General features: G+C 43.7%; 1 protein-coding gene across 3 annotated transcripts in view; it reads left to right on the forward strand.

Annotated features, from left to right (window-relative positions):
• The window catches only part of prkag2a (protein kinase, AMP-activated, gamma 2 non-catalytic subunit a), a 508,879-nt gene that overhangs the window by 381,349 nt on the left and 111,973 nt on the right, over positions 1–15,557 (forward strand). The gene's annotated exons all lie outside the window — the stretch shown is intronic.

The raw sequence follows: 15,557 nt of genomic DNA on the forward strand, positions 1-15,557 counted from the left end.
CTAGTCTTCTCGACACCCCCCACGCCCATCCTCTTGATCCCCCTCCCCCTCCTCTTGATCTCACCTCCTTGTCCCCTCGACTCCCCCTGCCCCCTTCGTCTCCTCTTCATTTCAACCCACTCTTATTTCCTCAACCCCCTCCGACCCATTGACCCTGACTCATCCCATCAACCTCATGCACCTCATACCCTTGCCCCCTTCCTTGTCCCCTTGCCCCCACCTCATCCCCTTGCATCCCTCCTCGTCCCTTCCTCCTCAATCACCCCCTCCCATCCTTATCCCTTCCTCTTCGTTCAGTCCTCCCCTCCATTCCACTTCTCCATCGGTCCCTCCCTTCAATTTATTTCGAAATACTGTGTGTAAAATAAGTGGTTGGCTCAGATTCAGGCCATGTTATTTTAGTATTGCCCATAGGTAACTCTAAAGTGAACAAGCTTTTTAAGAGGAAATTGTAGGCATTTGTTCTTCCGTTCCCTCATATAACCCTCCCCTGCCCCCACTCTCTCACACTCCCTCTTCCCTCTTCCCCCCGCACCTCCTTGTGCTTGCTATCCTCTCTTCTCCTCACCCTTCTCATTGCGTCCTCCCTTCTCATTCACTCCCTTCTCTCTCACCCTCTCCTCAATTACTCCCCCCATCCTTTCCTCTTCGATCAGTCCCTCTCTTTCTTGTCCCCTCCTCCTCAATCATTCCTCCACCTCTCCAATCACTCCTTCACTCCTTAATCCCCTACTCCTCAATCAATCCCTCTTTTCCTCATCCCCTCCCTGATCACTCCCTCGCCTCCCCAGTTACCACTCCTTGATCCCCTCATGCTTCTCCTCCTTGATCCCATCGACCTCAAGCACTCCCTGCCTCTTCAATTACTCACTCCCCACCTCTTCCTCAGTCACTTGCTCCCCTCCTCAACCCCTCCTCCTCAATTTCTTGTTCCCTCCTCATCCCGTCCTCCCCTCGAACCCCCCATCATCCCCTGGACCCCCCTCATCCCCTTGACCCCCTCCTCATCCCCTTGACCCCCCTCCCGCTGTCCCCTCGAACCCCTTCCCCATCCCCTCAACCCCCCTCCCCGCCTTCTCGACCCTCCTCTCTGTCCTCTCAAACTCCCTCCTAGTCCTCTCGACACCCCCCACCCCCATCCTCTTGAACCCCCTCCCCCTCGTCTTGATCTCACCTCCTTGTCCCCTTGACTCCCCCTGCCCCTTTTGTCTCCTCTTCATTTCCTCAACCCCTCTGACCCATTAACCCTGACTTGTCCCATCAACCTCATGCTCCTCATACCCTTGCCCCTTCCTTGTCCCCTTGCCCCCACCTCATCCCCTCGCATCCCTCCTCGTCCCTTCCTCCTCAATCACTCCCTCCCATCCTCATCCCTTCCTCTTCGTTCAGTCCTCCCCTCCATTCTGCTTCTCCATCAGTCCCTCCCTTCAATTTATTTCGAAATATTGTGTGTAAAATAAGTGGTTGGCTCAGATTCAGGCCATGTTATTTTAGTATTGCCCATATGTAACTCTAAAGTGAACAAGCTTTTTAAGAGGAAATTGTAGGCATTTATTCTTCCGTTCCCTCATATAACCCTCCCCTGCCCCCACTCTCTCACACTCCCTCTTCCCTCTTCCCCCCGCACCTCCTTGTGCTTGCTATCCTCTCTTCTCCTCACCCTTGCTCGCTTCCACCTCCTCGCCTCCCTCCACCCATCCACCCGCCCTTCCTCACTCTTCTGCATCCCAGCCACATTACAAATGTGTGTGTGTGTGATATATGGCTGGTGTAACTTCAATTCAGACAATTTGAAGTAGTGATCATACATAAACTTAACATGAGTAGTGTTTGTTGTAGTGTAGTGCATCTGCTTTCCCCCTTTCTTGTAGTTTATATTTTTGATAATTTTTCTTTTATTGTTTGTTATTGCATCTGTTCCTCCCATTCATACATTCAGCTGAGTCTGTGTCACTGAGAGTATTTAATCAATACAGTTTTTGATAGGATTATGTTACAGTTATGCTTCTGGAATACTTTGTCTATGGGTTAGGCAGAAGGACTTAGATTTACTGCTGCTCTTCCGTCTGACTTGCACTGCTGCTTACATTCTGTTAGTAATGCTGTGAACTGTTGCTAGCCATCACTGTGATTGAGCAAGGGCTGTGAATTCTAATTGAAAGGAAAGGATGTGCTTATGTGTGGTGTAAAATCATTGATGGATTAAAGGACTAATTGTGTGATTTTCTCAAAAGGAGCCTCTTACTTTTTCCCTGAAGCTGCAAAACCAAAGCAGATGACTCATGAGATGTCAGCTAGAACTGCAGTGTTTATGAAATGCTAATCTTTAAGAAAAAGGAAAAAAACGATATTTAGAAGTGCCAGATTTAATAGGAAGCCAGAATAATCATTAGCTCTGGGTCAGATGCTGGATAAAACCAGCCAAGACCTTGTCAAAAAATGCAATCTCATTGAAAAGCATGACCCCTGCTTTGCCATGTCCACTTCCTTTTAAGAGGATGGAGACATTTATTTCCTTTCTAAACATAAACCTGCTTTGTTTCTGGCTTAGTTTAGTCACATTGTTAAGTAAATTTGACATTTTACCGCAAGCCCTAAGAGTCAAAGGAGAAGCTGATACAGGATAAAAATTGGTTTTTGATCAAGATTCCCTTTCAGTTTTGAAGGATTTTTATATATCGAAATTCCCTAAGTGTGCTTGTTGGTATTAAGCAAATTCTGTCCAATATACTTGAACTTTAGAATGTGTAAGTGGAATACTTCGTAATATCTTTGTGTGTATTTGTGAATAAATATGATTTTACATTATGTATGGATGTATCTGTGTTGTGTGTGTGTGTGTATGATTTTACATGTAATCCTCATCTAGTAAATAGGCGGATGCTTTAACAATATATTTCACTTTAGCATACCATGTGCACAGAAAATTAAAAAGCAGTTGGAATAAAATGTTTACACTGCAACTTAAGTTAATTGTTAACTCAGCTATATTGATCAGGGAAAGTAAATGCCGGAGCACAGCTGTACGGGAGCTATTGATTTCTAAAATAACCTGTCTGTGGCTAAGAAACTATGTCTGCCTGTGGGTTTATTTCACATCTGAAATTCAATATCAATTGACTTGCTTTCCATGTCCAAGTGTTGTTTTACATATTGCTAATTTGAAATATTTGCATCCTTTGCTGTGGCTGTTTACATCATACTCCTCTGTTTAGCTAGTTAGGTCAGCATTCATCTGCTCTAATCTGTTCCCATCCATTCACAGAATCGCCCCAGAAAATACTCTCTTTCCATTTCTGTACTATTACCTTTAATGCCCCATGTTTCTCATTTACGTGTTACTCCTCAACAACATTATTCAGAAACATTCTGCAGTCATTTACAAAAGAGATTCTGCAGATGCTGGAAATCTTGAGCATCACACACAAAATGCTAAAGGAACTCAGCAGGTCAGGCAGCATCTATGGAGGGGAGTAAAGAGTCAACATTTTGGGCCAAGACCCTTCATCAGGACTGGAAAGGAAAGGGGTTGAAGCCAGAATAAAAAGATAGGGGGAACATAGAATATAGAACAATACAACACATGAACAGGCCATTCATCCCACAGTGTTGTGCCAAACCAGCTAAAAAGCAAATCAAAAGCACCCAAACGCTAATCTGTCTTACCTACAACATGCCAATATCCCTCCATCCTCATTACATCCATTTGCTTATCCAAACACTCTTAAAAACCTTTAATGTATTTGCCTCTACCACCATACCAGGCATCGACTGAGTAAAAAACGTATCCCTCACATCCCCCTTGATCCTACCTCCGCTCATCTTCAATACTTGCCCTCTACATTTAGATATTTCAACCCTGGGAAACAGATGCTCTCTGTCCATTCCATCTATGCCTTGCATAATTTTGTAAACCTCTCTCAGATCTCTCCTCAGCCTCTGGCACTCCAGAGAAAACAACCCAAGTTTATTTCTCCAATCCAGACAGCATCCTGGTAAACCTCTCCAAAGCCTCAATATCCTTCCTACAGTGGAGGCGACCAAAACTGGATGCAATACTCCAGATGTGGCCTAACTATAACTTTATAAAGTTGCAATCTAACCTCTTGACTTTTAAACTCAGTGCTTTGACTAATAAAAGCTAGCATTCCATAAGCCTTCCTAACCACTTTATTGAGCTGTGTAGCTACTTTCAAGGAGCTAGGAAATTGAATCCCAAGATTTCTCTGCTTAGCAGTGTACTCGCTCCTTACATTTGCCCTACAAAGGTGCAACATCTTACATTTATCTGGGTTAAACTCCATCTGCCATTTTATTGCCCATATCTGCAGCTGATCTTTTTCACTCTGTATTCTTTGTCAGCCTTCTACACCACTCTACCAATCTTGGTATCATCCATAAACTTACTAACCCACCTTTCTCATCCAGGTCAGTTATACACATCACAAACAGCAGATGTCCCAGCACAGATCCCTGCGGAACGCCACTAACTACAGACCTCCAGTTTGAATAAGTCCCTTCAACCACTACTCACTGTTTTTTATGCGCAAGCCAGTTCTGAATCCAAACAGCCAATTTGCCATGGACCCCATGCATCCTAATCTTCTGGATGAAGGACTTTTGTCAAACGCCTTACTAAAATCCATGTAGACAACACCCACTACCCTACCCTCATCAATCTCTCTCATCACCTTGATTAAAAAAAATCAAGTTGGTAAGGCATGACCTGCCACTGACATGCTGGCTCTCCCAAATCAGGCTATGGGTTTCCAAATGCTCCCATATCCTGTCCCTAAAAATTTTCTCCAGCAATTTCCTGACAACTGACCTGAGACTCAATGGACTATAGTTTCCAAGATTTTCCCTTGTTCCCTTCGTAATAGAGGTACAACATTAACTACTTGCCAGTCCTCTGGTACCTTGCCTTTAGCTTGAGAGGACATTCCAGCAATCTCGTCTCTTGCCTCTTTCAGTAACCTAGGGTAAGCAGAAACTTCCTGCAAATAAAGACCCAAGCAATTGTTTTTTTGTTCTTGTCATAGACTTCCGTCAATGACAGTCCCTGTATCAAAATGATGTCATTAAGCTGGAAAGGGTGCAAAAAGATCCACAAAGATGTTACTGGGACCATGGAGCTTGAGTTGTAAGAAGAGAGTGGGTAGACAGGGATCTTTATTTCCCCTGAAGTGTAGAAGGCTTAGGGGTGACCTAGTAGAAGTTTATAAAATCTTGAGAAACTTAGATAAGGTGAATGGTCCAAGTCTTTTCCCCAGGGCAGTGAAGTCTAAAACTGGAGGGTGTTGTTACGTACCCCGTAACTGGTTTGCCAAACCAGCAGAAGTGGATCACTCAGTTGGAGTCTGGATTACTAGAACTAAGAAAATTTTATTAAAGAAACAAGCAACACAGTACTCTAATCGAAAGGATAATGAATGCAACAGTTCAGCAATGATAAACATACATGTACACAGGATTAAGATAACAGGATCAATCAAGTTCTATCGTTGTCTAGGGGTAAGTGACCAGTTTCAAAGTGACGCAAAGTTCAGTTCAATTTAGTTCAGTTCAGTTCGCAGTAATCGTTGCCGTAGGAGATGGACAGTGTGGGGGAAGGAGAGAGAGAGCAAAAATGAATGAATATTCAAGGCTTCCACACAGACCTTCGCAGTCAGCTTTCGGGCGAGTCCTTTGTGATGTCATCTGAGGTCACCGACCGTGACCCCTCCGTTTCCAGATGCGATCGTTTCCCTGCAGTGAACCTGGCACCCAGGCAAGGGTGGACACACACCAGGTTCCCGCCGATCGTGCCTTTCCACCCTGAGCGTCTATGGCTTGTCCCACGACTAGCCGTCCAAAACTTCCCACTGACTTGTGAGAGGCGCACCGCTTCCAGGGTCCCGTTACCTCGGGGTGTCGTGTGTGTCCTGCCTTAGCGAACCTGTCCCTTTTTATCCCCCTGCTGGGGTATCGCCTGTCCATCACTTCAAACAGTTCAGGGTTCAAAGGGGGAGCCGATCTTGACAGCTCTCCTTCCCCTTCATTAACATTTCCAAATGCTGCTCCACTGTTTCCTTATCTCTCTCTCCTGAAGACAGGTGGCAGACCAACTGCTGATCCCACTGGTGCTAGCCCAGGACAGCTACATCTTAATCTATGTGTATTCTTGTCACAAAGGTGAGAGAGGAAAATCTTTCACACAGTGGTGGGTATATGGAAAAATCTGTCAGAGGAAGTGGTAGGGCCAGGTACAATGCAATGCTTAGCTATAGTTAGACAAGAGCCTGCAGAGCCTTTTTTGGTGCTGTATAACTGTGACTATATTCTGACCGTGGTTCCCTTTTACCCAAGATGAGCTTCAGGTGAAATATCAACATCTACATTCCACCTGCTGCCACCTCCTGAAGTACTGCCATTTGCACAGCTGTTCCAAGCTGACTGCAGAAATTCTCAGTCATGCAATTGTCACCTCTTAAATATATGAGACAAAAACTGACAGACTGGTTCAATGGGTAGAAAACTACAAATGGAATTTAGTACAGAGAAGTGTGAGTAATGGGAAGTGCGGTAAGGGATTACTCTGTAAGTGGAAGGAAATTGTAGGGTATGGAGGAACCAGGGGACCTTGGGCCTTATGTTCCATGAATCTTCAAGTGCAAATGGACGTCAGTAATGTGTACAGGTGCATTCCTCTGTTGCTGCATTGCAGGAAAGATGTAATTGCACAGGAGAGGATACAAAGATCTGCATGAGTGTTGCCAAGATTGAAAAACAAAGATGAGATCAACTGGGAGTGTTTCCTTTGGAATAAGGGAGGCTGAGGGGAGATTTAATTAAGGCATATAAAAAGGAGGGGCGTGGAATAAATTGGAATGGCCTGTTTTCATTAAAGGCGGACTAAAAGCCAGTGGCATAGATCTAAAGTAATTTGAAAAAAGAATAGAAAAAGGAATGACAAAACATTTTATCTGGGGTGTGGGAAGAATCTAGGAATTTACATCGTAAAAACTGGTAAGAGCAAAAACTCATCAGATATGAAAATGATTTGGAATAACATGCACAAAATGCTGCTTGACCTGCTGAGTTTCTCCAGCATTCTGTGGGTGTTCCTCTGGATTTCCAGCATCTTCAGAATCTGTCGTGAAAATTATTTAGATGTACACTTAAAGAGCTAAAATCTGCAGTTCTAATAACTTGGTGCCGGAAGATGAGATGAGATTCCATGGTTCTTTTGATGAGTGTTGGTGTAGTGGACCAAATGGCAGCTCCTGCCTCATTACTTTCCTTAGATTTACATAAAATTAAACATTTTACACTCAGTCTTGAAATGTCTTTCTTTGTTAAACTCTCTGTAATCTTGAGTCTTCATAGGTTATTAATTGCTATTCATTCTTTGCTCCCATTCCCAGTGATCTGTGTTAGTTTCTGCTTGAGTAATGCTCAAGTTTTAGAATTTCCAAACTTATTTTCAAATCCCTTTTCCAGTCTTGAGTAACATGGCCAAAACTTCATCTGTTTGTTTACCTCCATAGATGTTGCCTGACCCATTGAGTTCCTCCAGCATTTTGTGTTTGGGTATGTGTGTTGCTCAAGATTTCCAGCATCTGCAGAATCACTGTGTCTCCTTTTCTAGTATTGTCCCTTCTATCTCCACTAGTGTTGCAGCTTTCTCAACTGTCTTCTTAATTCTGTCCCGATCACCCACATTAAGTTGTTCCAGCACTGACAGCAATGGCTTCAGCTGCCAATCTTAAACTGCAGAGTTCCACCCTAAACCACAGTGTTTCCTTTATAAGATGCTGTAAAGGCCAGCACATGGGAAGCTTCTGTTTATCTGTCCTAATGTTTCTTTATGTGCCCTGTTATCAAGTTTTGATTACTAGCACTCCTGTGAGTGGCACAAGATGGTTAAAACATTAAAGATGCTTTGTATATGTCCTCCCAGGTTCCGTTCTGGAGAACTGCTTGTAACCCAAACAGTTCACAAACTGGAAATGCAGCCGCCCAAGATTATATTTAAATAAAAACACGGGTCAGCCGAGGGCAATGTGTCATTAAACCAGCCTGTTTAACCTGATCATTCACCTTTCTCTGCAAGATGCAGCATTGTTGCTGCAAACCAAGTTCCCACACTGGTGATGCAGCAGTTTTTCACATTTTGCCATGTGTGTTAAGGTTGTTTCTGAATATCCACCTCTTGACATGATCAGATCAAGTCAAGTCAGAAAGCAATTTCTGCAAAAGCCACTGAGGCTGCCAGGAAAGTATTAGACAAGGAGTGAATATTACCACTGGCCACCAAGATTGAGCAAACCCGGAGGCTGACTCCAAAATGTCAGAAGATGCCTGCAGCCTCACAGCACTCAGCAAGTCTAGCCAGTCAGTATACCAAATATTCGTTTATGTGTACAGGCTGTACTTAAGTCAGGTGTTTGTAACCTGGGGAGAACCAATACATTTATTTATTCATTATTTGAATTGGATTGAGTTGACTTATACATGAGGAGTAAAAATCTTTATGGTACATCTCCATCAAATGTGCAATTTATAATAAATAGTATGTACAACAGGACAGTCAGTATAACAGAAATACAGTTGTGTCAGCATGAATTAAGCAGTCTGATGGCTTGGTGGAAGAATCTGTCCCGGAGCCTGTTGGTCCTGGCTTTTATGCTGCGGTACCGTTTCCCGGATGGTAGCAGCTGAAACAGATTGTGGTTGGGGTGACTCGGGTCCCCAATGATCCTTCAGGCCCTTTTTACACACCTGTCTTTGTAAATCTCCTGAATAGTGGGAAGTTCATATTGCAGATGCACTGGGCTGTCCGCACCACTCTGCAGAATCCTGCGATTGAGGGAAGTACAGTTCCCATACCAGGCAGTGATGCAGCCAGTCAGGATACTCTCAATTGTGCCCCTGTAGAAAGTTGTTAGGATCTGGGGGCCCATTCCAAACTTCTTCAACCATTTGAGGTGAAAGAGGCGCTGTTGTGCCTTTTTCACTACACAGCTGGTACTTACAGACCACGTGAGATCCTTGGTGATGTGTATGCCGAAGAACTTAAAGCTGTTCACCCTCTCAACCCCAGATCCATTGATGTCAATAAGGGGTTAGCCTGTTTCCGTTCCTCCTGTAGTCCACAATCAGCTCCTTTGTTTTTGCAACATTGAAGGAGAGGTTGTTTTCTTGACACCACTGTGTCAGGGTGATGACTTCTTTGTAGGCTGCCTCGTTATTATTTCGGCTTAGGCCAATTTAGTGATGCAGTGCGGAAAAGGCCCTTCTGATCCAATGAGCCCTGCCATTCCTCAAACCACCTATTTAATCCCAGCCTAATCACAGGACAATGTACAATGACTGATTAACCTACCAACCAGCCTGTCTTTGGACTGTGGGAGTAAACCGGAGCACCTGGAAGAAACCCACGCAGTCACAGGGGAGACGTACAAGTTCCTTACAGATGGCGCTGGAATTGAACTTCGAACCCCGGAACATCCAGAGTTGTCGTAGTGCTACATTAACTGTTACCTACTCTGTTGAGAAGGAGAGAACAGGTTTGGAATGATTTGGAATCTAGACGGTGTAACTTACAATAGGATTTTGGAAATTAGCTCAAAAGCAAGTTTAGATTGTTATCAAATGAAGTTAATATGTTACAGCATATTAAGTGTACCTGAGGAATTTATTTTCTGTTCTTTTGGTCCTCCCTGATCCTCACCAAAGTAATATATGCCAGTCTTTTGAAGCATCGACTATTTAAGTTTGTAATTTCAAAGCAGCAACTTTCATAATGGTGCTTTGAGTATTAAACTTTTTTTTCAGTGCCTGTTCCTGAATTGTCCTGAACATCGCCTCTGATCTGGGCCGACATTTACGTGCTGGGTGGCACCTAATTAATTAGCTTGTTTATTTTGGCTTTTTTCTTAAAGATGTGCTGGGTGCGTCCTGGCTACCGCTGCACCCCTGCATGCTTCGCGGATCGGTATCGGTCTGCAGTCCGGACCACTGCTATACAGGATCCCCTGTATCTTGCCATCTGTACCTTTGATCCCAAATTCATCCACAGGCCTTTGATTTGTGCCATTTTGGCGATAAGTGGTCCATTATGACAGGTTTGCTGTAATAGGAAATATTTGGAGAGAACGTAGAGCAGTACAGAAAACCCTTCGGCTTACAATGTAGTACAAAACCAGTTAAATGTCTAACTGAGCTAATCCCTTCTGCCTACTCAAGGTTCCTATCCCTTCATTCTCTAGACTTTCTTGTTCAAAATGATTTAGTGTCATTTCCAGTACACAAGGGTAAAGGAGAAAGAAAAAAATTGTTACTCTGGATCCAATGCAACTCAAAAAAATGCAATAAGGTAAAGAACACAATAGCCATATAACCATATAACAATTACAGCATAGAAACAGGCCCTCTCGCCCCTCTAGTCTATGCCGAATGCTTACTCTCACCTAGTCCTACCAACCTGCACTCAGCCCATAACCTTCCATTCCTTTCCTGTCCATGTAGCTATCCAATTTTACTTTACATGACAATATCGAACCTGTCTCTACCACTTCTGCTGGAAGCTCATTCCACACAGCTACCACTCTCTGAGTAAAGAAGTTCCCCCTCATGTTACCCCTAAACTTTTGCCCCCTAACTCTTAACTCATGTCCTCTTGTTTGAATCTCCCCTACTCTCAATGGAAAAAGCCCATCCACGTCGACTCTAACTATCCCCCTCATAATTTTAAATACCTCTATCGTTCCCCCCTCAACTTTCTGCGCTCCAAAGAATAGAGACCAACTTGTTCAGCCTTTCTCTGTAACGTAGGTGCTGAAACCCAGGTAACATTCTAGTAAATCTTCTCTGTACTCTCTCTAATTTGTTGACATCTTTCATATAATTCAGTGACCAGAACTGTACACAATACTCCAAATTTGGCCTTACCAATGCCTTGCACAATTTTAACATTACATCCCAACTCCTATACTCAATGCTCTGATTTATAAAAGCCAGCATACCAAAAGCTTTCTTCACCACCCTATCCACATGAGATCCCACCTTCAGGGAACTATGCACCATTATTCCTCGATCCCTCTGTGCCACTGCATTCTTCAATGCCCTACCATTTACCATGTATGTCCTATTTTGATTAGTCCTACCAAAATGTAGCACCTCACATTTATCAGCATTAAACTCCATCTGCCATCTTTCAGCCCACTCTTCTAACTGGCCTAAATCTCTGCAAGCTTTGAAAACCTACTTCATTATCCACAACGCCACCTATCTTAGTATCATCTGCATACTTACTAATCCAATTTACCACACCATCATCCAGATCATTAATGTATATGACAAACAACATTAGACCCGGTACAGATCCCTGAGGCACACCACTAGTCACCAGCCTCCAATCTGATAAACAGTTATCCACCACTACTCTCTGGCGTCTCCCATCCAGCCACTGCTGAATCCATTTGACTACTTCAATATTAATACCTAATGATTGAACCTTCCTAACTAACCTTCCGTGTGGAACCTTGTCAAAAGCCTTACTGAAGTCCATATAGACAACATCCACCGCTTTACCCTCGTCAACTTTCCTAGTAACCTCATTAAAAAATTCAATAAGATTTGTCAAACATGACCTTCCATGCACAAATCCATGTTGACTGTTCCTAATCAAACCCTGTCTATCCAGATAATTATATATATCATCTCTAAGAATACTTTCCATCAGTTTACCCACCACTGACGTCAAACTCACAGGCCAATAATTGCTAGGTTTACTCATAGAACCTTTTTTAAAGAATGGAACAACATGAGCAATACACCAATCCTCCGGCACCATCCCCGTTTCTGATGACATTTGAAATATTTCTGTCAGAGCCCCTGCTATTTCTACTCTAACTTCCCTCAAGGTCCCATGGAATATCCTGTCAGGACCCGGAGACTTATCCACTTTTATATTCCTTAAAAGCTCCAGTACTTCCTCTTCTTTAATCATCATAGTTTCCATAACTTCCCTACCTGTTTCCCTCACCTTACACAATTCAATATCCTTCTCCTTAGTGAATACCGAAGAAAAGAAATTGTCCAAAATCTCCCCCATCTCTTTTGGTTCCACACATAGCTGTCCACTTTGATTCTCTTAGGGACCAATTTTATCCCTCACTATCCTTTTGCTATTAATATAACTGTAGAAACCCTTTGGATTTATTTTCACCTTACTTGCCAAAGCAACTTCGTAGTTTCTTTTAACTTTTCTAATTTCTTTCTTAAGATTCTTTTTACATTCTTTATATTCCTTGAGCACCTCATTAACTCCATGCTGCCTATATTTATTGTAGATAGCTCTCTTTTTCCGAACCAAGTTTCCAATATCCCTTGAAATCCATTGCTCTCTCAAACTTTTAACCTTTCCTTTCAACCTAACAGAAACATAAAGATTCTGTACCCTCAAAATTTCACCTTTAAATGACCTCCATTTCTCTATTACATCCTTCCCATAAAACAAATTGTCCCAATCTACTCCTTCTGAATCCTTTCGCATCTCCTCAAAGTTAGCCTTCCTCCAATCAAAAATCTCAACCCTGGGTCCAGACCTATCCTTCTCCATAATTATATTGAAACTAATGGCACTGTGATCACTGGACCCGAAGTGCTCTGCAACACATACCTCCGTCACCTGACCTATCTCATTCCCTAAGAGGAGATCCAACACTGCCCTTTCTCTAGTTGGTACCTCTATGTATTGCTGCAAAAAACTATCCTGCACACATTTTACAAACTCCAAACCATCCAGCCCTTTTACAGTATGGGCTTCCCAGTCTATGTGTGGAAAATTAAAATCTCCCACAATCACAACCTTATGTCTACTACAAATATCTGCTATCTCCTTACAAATTTGCTCCTCCAATTCTCGCTCCTCATTAGGTGGTCTAGAATACACCCCTATAAGTGTTACTACACCTTTCCCATTCCCCAATTCCACCCAAATAGCCTCCCTAGACGAGCCCTTTAATCTATCCTGCCAAAGCACCACTGTAATATTTTCTTTGACAAGCAATGCAACACCTCCCCCTCTTGTCCCTCCGATTCTATCACACCTGAAGCAACAAAATCCAGAAATATTTAGTTGCCAATCACACCCCTCTTGCAACCATGTTTTACTAATAGCTACCACATCATACTTCCAGGTATCAATCCATGCTCTAAGCTCATCCACCTTTCTTATAATGCTCCTAGCATTAAAATAAATGCATTTAAGAATTTTTCCACCTCTTACTCTCTCTGTTTATCACTAACGGTGCAAACAACTTTACTATCTTCTTTTTCTTCCTTCTCCCCTACATCTGTTCCTACACTCTGGTTCCCCTCCCCCCTTGTATCTAGTTTAATTCCACTGGAGCCTCTCTAGCAAACTTACCTGCAAAGATATTGTCTCCCTCCAGTTCAGATGTAAACCGTCCCGCTCCGCGGAACAGGTCCAGTCTTCCCTGGAAAACTGCCCAATTATCTATAAATCTGAAGCCCTCCCTCCTGCACCATGTCTTCAGCCACGTATTGATCTGCGCTATCTTACTATTTCTAAACCCGTCTGCACATGGCATTGGTAACAATCCTGAGATTGCTATCCTGGAGGTCCTGTCCTTTAACTAACTCCCTAAACTCACCTTTCAGGACCTCCTCACTCTTTCTACCCACATCATTGGTCCCTACGTGGACCACGACATCTGGCTGCTCACCCTCCCTCTTGAGAATACTGACAGCTCGATCCGAGATATCGTGGACCTTGGCACCAGGGAGGCAACAGACCATCTGGGATTCTTGATCTTTTCCAGAGAACCTCTTATCTGTCCCCCTAACTATCGAATCCCCTATCACTACTGCTCTCCTCTTTTCCCTCCTTCCCTTCTGAGCTGAGAGTCCCGTCTCGGTGCCAGAGACGTAACCACTGCAACTTGTCCCTGGTAGGTCATCCCCATCAACCGTATCCAAAATTATATACATATTATTGGTGGGAACGGCCACAGGGGTGCTCTGCTCATTCTGTCTATTCCCCTTCCCTCTCCTGACAGTCACCCAGCTACCTGTCTCCTGACTCTTAGGGGTGTCTACCTCCCTTTAACTCCTCTCTATTTCTGCCTCTGCCTCCCGAATGATCCGAAGTTCATCCAGCTCCAGCTCCAGTTCCCTAACTCAGTTTGTCAGGAGCTGCAGCTGGATGCACCTTTTACAGATGTAGTCATCAGGGACGATTGCGCTCGCCCTGTCTTCCCACATACTGCAAACGGAGCACTCAACTGCCCTAACTGCTGCCTCCATTACCTACTCCTAAGGTAATTAGATTAATTAAAGGAACTTACCCAGCCTTACCTCACTTGGAGTGAAGCTCGTCCTTCAACCTCTGCTCGCTGAAGCCTCTCGAGCCAAAGCCTTCCTACTCTGTCTCCCTCTACTCCATCGCCCACTACAACGTCTCCCGCTCTGTTAATCTTCTTGATTTTAAACTCTCTTGCTGCCTCACGGTTCGACTTTCACACGCTTATGCAGTCATGCCCCGTTCAACTGCCGAAGAAATGACCGACCCTTCTCAATCTTCTCGCTTTTAAACTCTTCTGCTGTCTCATGGTCTGACTTTCACACGCTTGCGCAGTTGTGCCCTATTGAACTGCCGACGAAAATAATAATGGAAAGAAAACACACTAAGTATAAATAGTAAAGATAGCTTGTATACATAGATTGATTGCATATCCATAAAGTGGCACAGGATTGTCTGTACATAAGGTGACTGTAGGAAATGATAAAGTTGGAGGTTGAAGGCGTTGATCAGCCTGACAGCTTGAGAAAAGTAACTGTTTTTGAGTGTGGTGGTCTTGGCATGGATGCTACATAGGCTCCTCACTGATGGGAGTGGAACAAACAGTCCATGAGCAGGGTTGGTGGGATCCTTTATTACGTTACTGGCCCTTTCCCTGTGTCTATCTGAGATCCTAAGTACCGCTGTCATATTTGCTTCCAATACCACCCTGGCAGTGTGTTCCAGGCACCTGCCACTCTGTGTCAAAAAATAACAACTTGCCCCGCATGTCTCCTATGAATTTACCTTAAATGTGTGCCATCTGATATTCAACGTTACGACCTGAGGTAAAAGATACCAGCTATCTACCCCATCTAGGTATCCCATCAACTTATTTGTCCTTTCAAAGTTTCCTTTAAATTTGTGCAGCCTTTGCTTAAATGTTTTGTGCTCATTTTCCTCTTTGGATGCAGAAGTTTAGATCCCAGCAACAGTGTGCTGGAGGAACTTCATGGGTTGAGCAGTGTGTGGGGGTTGAAGGGAAGGAATTGTTGGTGATTTAGGTCAAGACCCACATCGAGATTAAGAGCAAGAGGACTGAGGTCAGATCCCAGATCGTTGTTCTAAGATATGTCATGATTCCATCAGATACAGGAGTCATGCTGATCTTGTTTGCCTTATCTTTATTGAGCAACTGCCAACGTATGGAGTTCTCAGCGCAAAATCTGGCTGCTTGGTCCATCCACTTTGTGCCAGTATTTATGCT

Source organism: Mobula birostris, chromosome 3 (assembly GCF_030028105.1).
Source record: "Mobula birostris isolate sMobBir1 chromosome 3, sMobBir1.hap1, whole genome shotgun sequence".
Lineage (NCBI taxonomy): Eukaryota > Metazoa > Chordata > Chondrichthyes > Myliobatiformes > Myliobatidae > Mobula > Mobula birostris.